Raw genomic sequence first — 8,194 nt, 5'->3', positions numbered from 1 at the left:
GGAAGAAGGGAAGAAAGAAAGGGAGAAGACAAAATAAAGTAAGACAAAATATAGTTATTAAAATAAAAAATAATTATTAAGAAGAAAAATTTCTATTAAAAAAACAACAACGGGTCAGTCTAACTCTAGGAGAAATGGTGCAAGCAAAGCTATACAGACAAAATCTCACACAGCAGCACACACATACACACTCACAAAAAGAAAAAAAGGGGAAAATAATAGTATATATTTTCCCAAAGTCCACCTCCTCAACTTGCAATCTTTCGCTGTCTATTCAGGTTTTCCACAGATGCAGGGCACTTAAAGTTGATCGTGGAGCTTTAATCTGCTGCTTCTGAGGCTGCTGGAAGAGACCTCCCCGTCTCCTCTTTTTTCCCACAGCTCCCGGGGTTCAGCTTTGGACTTGGCCGCACCTCTGCGCGTATGTCATCCGAGGGTGTCTGCCCTTCGCTCAGAGAGGACGGGGTTAAAGGAGCAGCTGATTTGGGGGCTCTGGCACAGGCTGGGTGGAGGGAGGGGCACGGAGGCGGGGCGAGCCCGTAGTGGCAGAGGCCGGCCTGATGCTGCACCGGCCCGAGGCACGCTGCGCGTTCTCCCGGGGAAGCTGTCCCTGGATCCCGGGACCCCGGCAGTGGAGGGCTGCATGGGCTCCCGGAAGGTGCGGTGTGGAGAGTGACCTGTGCTTGCACACAGGCCTCTTGGTGGCGGCAGCAGCAACCGTAGCGTCCCTCACCCATCTTTAGTGTCCGTGCCGACAGCCGCGGCTCGCGCCCATTTCTGGAGCTCCTTTACTTGGTGCCCTTAATACCCTCTCCTCGCGCCCCAGGAAGCAAAGAGGCAAGAAAATGTCTCCCGTCTTTTCAGCAGCTCCGCTCCCGTTTCTGGAGCTCCTTTACACGGTTCCACTAATCCCCTTTCCTTTCGCACCAGGAGACAAAGAGGCTAGATAAAGTCTCTTGTCTCTTCAGTAGCTCTGCGCCCGTTTCTGGAGCTCCTTTAAGTGGCGTGCTTAAACCCCTCTCCTCGTGCACCAGGAAGCAAAGAGGGAAGAAAAGGTCTCTTGCCTCTTCGGCAGCTCCAGACTTCAACCGGACTCCCTCCCGGCCAGCCGTGGTGCACTAACCCCTTCAGGCTGTTTTCACTCTGCCAACTCCAGACCTTTCCCTAGGATCGGACTGAAGCACGAGCCTCAGCTCCCGGCCCCCGCCTGCCCCGGCGGGTGAGCAGACGAGCCTCTCGGGCTGGTGAGTGTTGGTCGGCAGCGATCCTCTGCGGGAATCTCTCTGCTTTGCCCTCCGTACCCTGTTGCTGTGCTCTCCTCCGCGGCTTCGAAGCTTCCCCACCCACGGTCTCCCCCCGCAAAGGGGCTTCTAGTGTGTGGGAACCTTTCCTCCTACACGGCTCACTCCCACTGGTGCAGGTCTCGTCCCTATTCTTTTGTCTCTGTTTATTCTTTTTTCTTTTGCCCTACCCAGGTACGTGGGGAGTTTCTTGCCTTTTGGGAGGTCTGAGGTCTTCTGCCAGGGTTGGGTGGGTGTTCTATAGGAGAAGTTCCACGTGTAGATGTATTTCTGATGTATCTGTGAGGAGGAAGGTGATCTCCGCATCTTACTCTTCCGCCATCTTCTCCCCTCTCACCGTGTCGTTATTTTTAAGTAGAGCCCCAGTGTGTCGGATGGGGAGCCTCAGTTCAACAAAAGACTGAAAGGAATTAAAAGAGAAGTTTTTGGAACTTCTCTGGCAGTAGAGTTGTTAAGACTCCACCCTTCCACTGCAGGGGGCACGGGTTTGATCCCAGGTCAGGAACTAAGATCCCCACAAGCCACGAGGCTTGGCCAAAAATAAATAAATAAATAAATAAATAAATAAATAAATAAATAAATAAAAACAAAAATAGTGAAGTTTATTACTCTAGGTCCTAGAAGAGGTACAGAGCATGCCTCAAGCGGCAATGTGGGAGGTCAAAGCAGAGTGCAGTCTGAGAGAGAGCAGGAGGACATAAGATCCATGCCTTTAACAGAGTCTGAGGGTGGAGCACTTTGGCATTCCCAGGCTAAAGCCAGATTGATCAATTCAAACCAAAAAGAGCAGGTGTTTGGTAAGTTTTGCAAGGGTTTTATCTAAGGGGTGCATGAGGGGAAGGCTCTGGAAGATGGTGGGGACTGTTTATCACAAGGGCCTTTGGGACAGTCATATTAGGAACTTATATTTGCTTGTGACTCTACAGGTTGTTTCTAGGTCAGGTGTTCCCAGGAGGAGCTAGTGTCAATTCAAGGGTCCTGCAGGCCACTTGGCCATGCAAAATGGATGCCAAGGAAGCAATGTTGTGGAGTAGTTTAGCTAAACTCTCAACACTAATGTACGACATGGTGATTATAGTTAACAATACTGTTTTATATACTTGAAAGTTGCGAAGAGAGTCAATCTGAAATGTTCTTACCATAACAACAACAAAAACAGTAATTATGTGAAGGATGTGTTAGCTAACCTTATATGATAATCATTTCACAATATATATTTATATCAAATCATCACATTGTGCATCTTAAACTTACACAATGTTATATGTCAATTATACCTCAATAAAGTTAGGAAAAAGTAAATGATACATAAATCCAAATATATCAATAATGCCATTAAATATGAATGGATTAAACAATCCAATTAAAAGTCACTTTGTCATACTGGATTAAAAACATTATCCTAGAGACTGACATACAGAGTGAAGTAAGTTGGAAAGAGAAAAACAAATACCATATGCTAACACATATTTATGAATCTAAAAAAAAATGGTTCTGAAGAACTTAGGGGCAGGACAGGAATAAAGACACAGACATAGATAATGGACTTGAGGACATGGGGAGGGGGAAAGGTATGCTGGGACAAAGTGAGAGAGTGGCATGGACATATATACACTACCACATGTAAAATAGATAGCTAGGGACTTCCCTGGTGGTGCAGTGGTTAAGAATCTGCCTGCCAATGCAGGGGACACTGGTTCGAGCCCTTGTCTGGGAAGATCCCACATTCTGCAGAGCAACTAAGCCCAAACACCACAACTACTGAGCCTGTGCTCTAGAGCCCGCGAGCCACAACTACTGAGCCCACGTGCCACAACTACTGAAGCCCACATGCCTAGAGCCTGTGCTCCTCAACAAGAGAAGCCACCACAATGAGAAGCCCACACACTGCAATGAAGAGTAACCCCTACTCTCCACAACTAGAGAAAGCCCATGTGCAGCAACGAAGCAAAAATAAATAATAAATAAAATTTTAAAAGTAATCAAATCAAATAAAATAGATAGCTACTGGGAAGCAGCTGCATAGCCAAGGGAGATCAGCTTGGTGCTTTGTGTCCACCTAGAGGGGTGGGATAGAGAGGGTGGGAGGGAGACACAAGAGGGAGGAGATATGGGGATATATGTATATGTATAGCTGATTCAGTTTGTTATAAAGCAGAAACTAACACACCACTGTAAAGCAATTATACTCCAATAAAGGTGTTAAAAAATTATCCAACTGTATGCAGTCTATAGGTGAAACACTTTTAATTCAAAAATATAAATAGATTAAAATGAAATGGATGAAAAAATATATATCATGCTAACAGCAACCACAAGAAAGCTGGAGTAGTATACTAATATCAGAAGAAATAAAATAAAAAACAAAAAATGTTACTAGAGATAAAGAGGGACATTTTCTAATGATAAAAGTTTCAATACATCAGGAAGAGATGTATTCTAGGCCATAAGACTGACCTTAATAATTTTTAAAAGATAGAAATGCAGGCAGTCCTCAACTTAGGATGGCACTACTTATGATTTTTCAAATTTCCGATGGTGCAAAAGCAATATGCATTCAGTAGAAAACATACTTTGAATTCTGAATTTTGATCTTTTCCTGGGCTAGGAATATATAATACTCTCTTGTGATGCTGGACAACAGCAGTGAGCTGCGGTTCCCAATCAACCACAGCTCCCAGTCAGCAATGCAATCACAAGGGTAAACATCATATGATTCTGTACCCACACAACCATTCTGTTTTTCACTTCCAGTACAGTATTCAAGAAATTACATGAGATATTCAACACATTATTATAAAATAGGCTTCGTGTTAAATAATTTTGCCCAAGAGTAGGCAAGGGTTCTGAGCATGTATAAGGTAGTCTAGGTTAAGCTATGATGTTCAGTATGTTAGATATATTAAATGCATTTTTGACTTAGTATTTTCAACTTATGTTGGGTTTATCAGGACATAACTCCACCGTAAGTCAAGGAAGATCTGTAATACAAATTGTGTTCTCTGACCAAATGGAATGAAATTAGAAGTCAATAACAAAGAAAATTGTGAAAGTTACAAATATGTGGAAATTAAACAGCATACTCCTAAATTACCAAAAAAGAAACCCAAAAGGAAATTTTAAATTTATTTTATTTATTCACTTTTTTGATGAAAGCATTGAAATTTTATTTGTCCAAAGGAGTATTTATCTGATGATTGTTACATTTAAATAAATTGGATTTCTTTTACAAAGAAATTGGAATATGAGCTACATTTCTCTTTTATTATGAATCAAATTTTAAGGGCAGTCCTGGTCCATGTTTCAAGAGGTATATACATGAAATGCCTGATATTCTGATCTTTTAAGGAAATTAGACTTTGAGGAAATCAGTACCTAATGATAAGATAAGATGTTTATAGTATGACTTCAAAAAACAGCAAAACCTTCAGTAGAACCTTCAGATTTTCTTGAATGTGGTTATAGTCTCAGTAAATGATTGCTAACTAGATGAACAAGAAGAGACAGTATTGATTCTTTTCATTGACTTCAGTAGTAATATTTGTACAGAATTTCTCAAAACTTTTCATTCAAATTCATTTTGTAGACCTCTAAGGGTATCTGTGAAGTACAGATATATACCTTAAATCATTGATTGACTTTAAAATTATATTACTCTGCTTCACAGTGTCCTCTATATGAAATAATTTTCAAACATAAATAGTGTTACCACCCCATTATTCATTAGAATTGGTTCTGAATTACTTTTGGAATATCTCCAAATGTGGTTTCACCCTCAAAAGATAATGTATCACCTATCATTGAGACTGTCCAAAACTATTTAACATAAGCGTGGAAAGCATTATAAAAACATTTAGAATGTGTCCTAGTGGCAGTTTCACCAGAGTAAGTGCATAGCCATAGTCCTGTATCTTCTTCAATTGCATTAAAAATTATTTTAGATTAATGCAATGAAGCAAAAACTTATGAAATCAGCTAAAGCAGTGCTTAGAGGAAAATTTAAAGTTGTAAATGCTTATATTACAAAAGAAGAAGGATCCAAAATTCATAAGCTAAACTTCCACCATAATATCAACACACTGGAAAAAGAAAATGAAATGCAAAACACACAGAAGGAAATAAATAATGCAAATTAAAGAAAAAATTAATGAAATAGAGAATGGAAAAATGGTAGAGAAAAATCAATGAAAGCAAAAGTTGATAATGTGAAAAACCAACAAAACTGAGAAAACTAGATAGGCTAACCAAGAAAAAAATGACCAAAATAGGCTCATATTACTAAAATCAAGAATGAAAGATGAGACATTATTGCCAAGCTCACAGAAACAACAAGTAATCAACTTCCAACTTCCAACAAATAAAGCCCAGACTCAGCCAACTTTACTCCTGAATTCTAGCAAACATTTAAAAAATTAATGGCAATTCTTCACAAATTCCTCCAAAATATAGAAGAGAAAATAATGCTTTTTAAATCATTCTATGAAGTGTTACCCTGATATCAAAAGCAAACAAACACATCACAAGAAAACTATAGACAATATATCCTATGAATATTGTCATAGTTAATTTAATGTGTCAACTTGACTAGTCATGGGTGTCCGTATTAAACACTACTGGGTGTGTCTTTGAAGGTGTTTCTGGATGAGATTAACATTTGAATTGGTGGACTCTGTAGATTGCCCTTCCCAATGTGGGTAGGCATCATCCAATCCATTCAGGACTTTAAAAGAACAAAAGTCAGGGGAAGGAGAAAATTGCCCCTTTTTTCCCATTTCACTCTTTGAGATGGGACATCTCATCTCATCTCATCTTCTCCTGCCCTCTAACTAGGATTGACACCATTGGCTCCCCTTATTCTCAAGGCTTCAGACTTAGAGTGAATTACACCACTGTCTCCAAGATGGAGACAACTGGGACTTCTCAAGACTTCATAATCATGTGAGCCAATTCCTAGAGGAACAGAATTTTATGGGTGTGTTTTCTAAAGTGGTTCAGGGAATTTACTCTCTAATCCAATTAGATTCAAAGATACTAATTAACAAGGAGCTAGGTAACTCTGTATATGATAATTTCCACTATTTTTGAAAAACTAATAAGTATAATGATGTTGGTTGACTGCCCCTAATGTCGCTAATGGTGAAAGAAAAGGAGATCAGGGATTCAAATTCACAAATTCAAGAGGCACAAAAATGACCTAAGAACTTCTGTGTGTGTCATGAAGGAGACCTTATCACTTGTAGCTGCAGAGATGAAATTGCTAAAATTCAAATGTAGAACCTCATCCTGTGACTGGTTGAGTTACAATGCAAGTTGAACTCCCAGTCTTGCAGGGTGTCTACTGTCAAAGTGAGGGCATGGATTGAGAAAGAATGAGATCCCATAAATTGTGGGAAGATGCTGATAAAGCTGAGGACATTGGGCCCCTAAATTCTGATTAATATTATCTACCAGTCGAAGAGACCTCTCCACCACCAATGGAAATTGTCTTCCTCAATCACAGCAGAATTGGCCTCCCAACCACCATCAGAAGCAGCCTTTCACCTCCACCAGAGGCAGCGAGGTGCCGGGGTCATCTCTACCTTGATTGGTATCAGCTTTTCCACCAACAGCAATATCAGGCTTTCTACCTCCACCTAAGTGGATTAACCATACATTGCCCAAGGAAACGCTAAAGACCTCCCCTAAGACAGTTGCCATGTAAGGCAATGGTGATTCTCCTCAGGGCCCACCCCCACCACCACTCTTTGCTTCTAGACCTATAACTAGACTCAAGTTCCTGCAGGCTCCTAAAGATGAGGTACAATGTGTGAACCATGAGGAGGTATGTATTCCAAAAGAGCTACTTGAGTTTTCTAATTTATACAAACAGAAGTCCTGGGAACATGTGTGGGAATGGATATGAAGGGTGTGGTTAATGGTGGAAGGAACATAATTAATCAGGTCAAATTTATCAATATGGGCTCATTAAACAGAAATTATGTGTTTAATGTTGCAGCAAGGGTAGTTAGAAAAGACTCTGTTTGGTTTGTTGCTTGGTAGGGCTAAAATGTAACCAGTATGAGTGAATTAAAAATGCTGGACATGCCTTGGTTTAACAGAGGAGGGACTACAAAGGCTTAGGGCTTAGGGAGACTGGAATGGTGGAATGGATTTGTCACTTAAGACCAACCCACCCAAATAGGGAGGGTCCAAAAGACATACATTTCACCAATGCTGGGAAGCATATATTTGTGAGGAGAGCCACAGCATCCTTGAAGAGCTCTGTGATTGCTTTTCTTTATAAGCCAGACCTCACAGTGGGAACTACAGTTAATGAATTGGGAAATCTAAGTGCAGTGGGAATAATTGGATCCCAAGGAGACAGAGGCCAATTGGCTGCACTCAACCATTAAAGGCAATGTGGGCATGATTGTTGAAATGGACAGCAGAGTTAAAGCTGCAATTACAAAAGTATGAGTTGCCCAGACCTAGAGCATTGGCTAATTGATCATAGTGGTCTTAGAAGTGAAAGAGATAAGAAGCCTACTAAAATCTTAGTTGATCTATATGAGCAGAAAAGTTCTTAGTCAAGTAAACCAAAGTCGAACCTAAACCACAGAAACAGAGAGCCACAATCACTCAATTCCCAGATGAGAGAGTTTACAGATCCAGAAACCCTTGAATAAAGGGGAGGGCACCTTCCTTCAAGGAAGGACCTGGTACTCTCCTGAAAATTATCCTGTTAATCTTTCTCTCAGCTTTACCCAAAAGGACCTATGGCCTTTTACCAAAGTAACTGTATACTGGGGAAAAGGAAATAATCAGACCTTTTGGGGACTACTGGATTCTGGTTCTGAACTGACATTGATTCCAGGAGACCCAAAATGTCACTGTGGCCCTCTAGTCAGAGCAGG

This window comes from Kogia breviceps, chromosome X (genome assembly GCF_026419965.1).
Source record: "Kogia breviceps isolate mKogBre1 chromosome X, mKogBre1 haplotype 1, whole genome shotgun sequence".
NCBI classification, from domain to species: domain Eukaryota; kingdom Metazoa; phylum Chordata; class Mammalia; order Artiodactyla; family Physeteridae; genus Kogia; species Kogia breviceps.
This window is presented reverse-complemented; position numbering follows the sequence as displayed.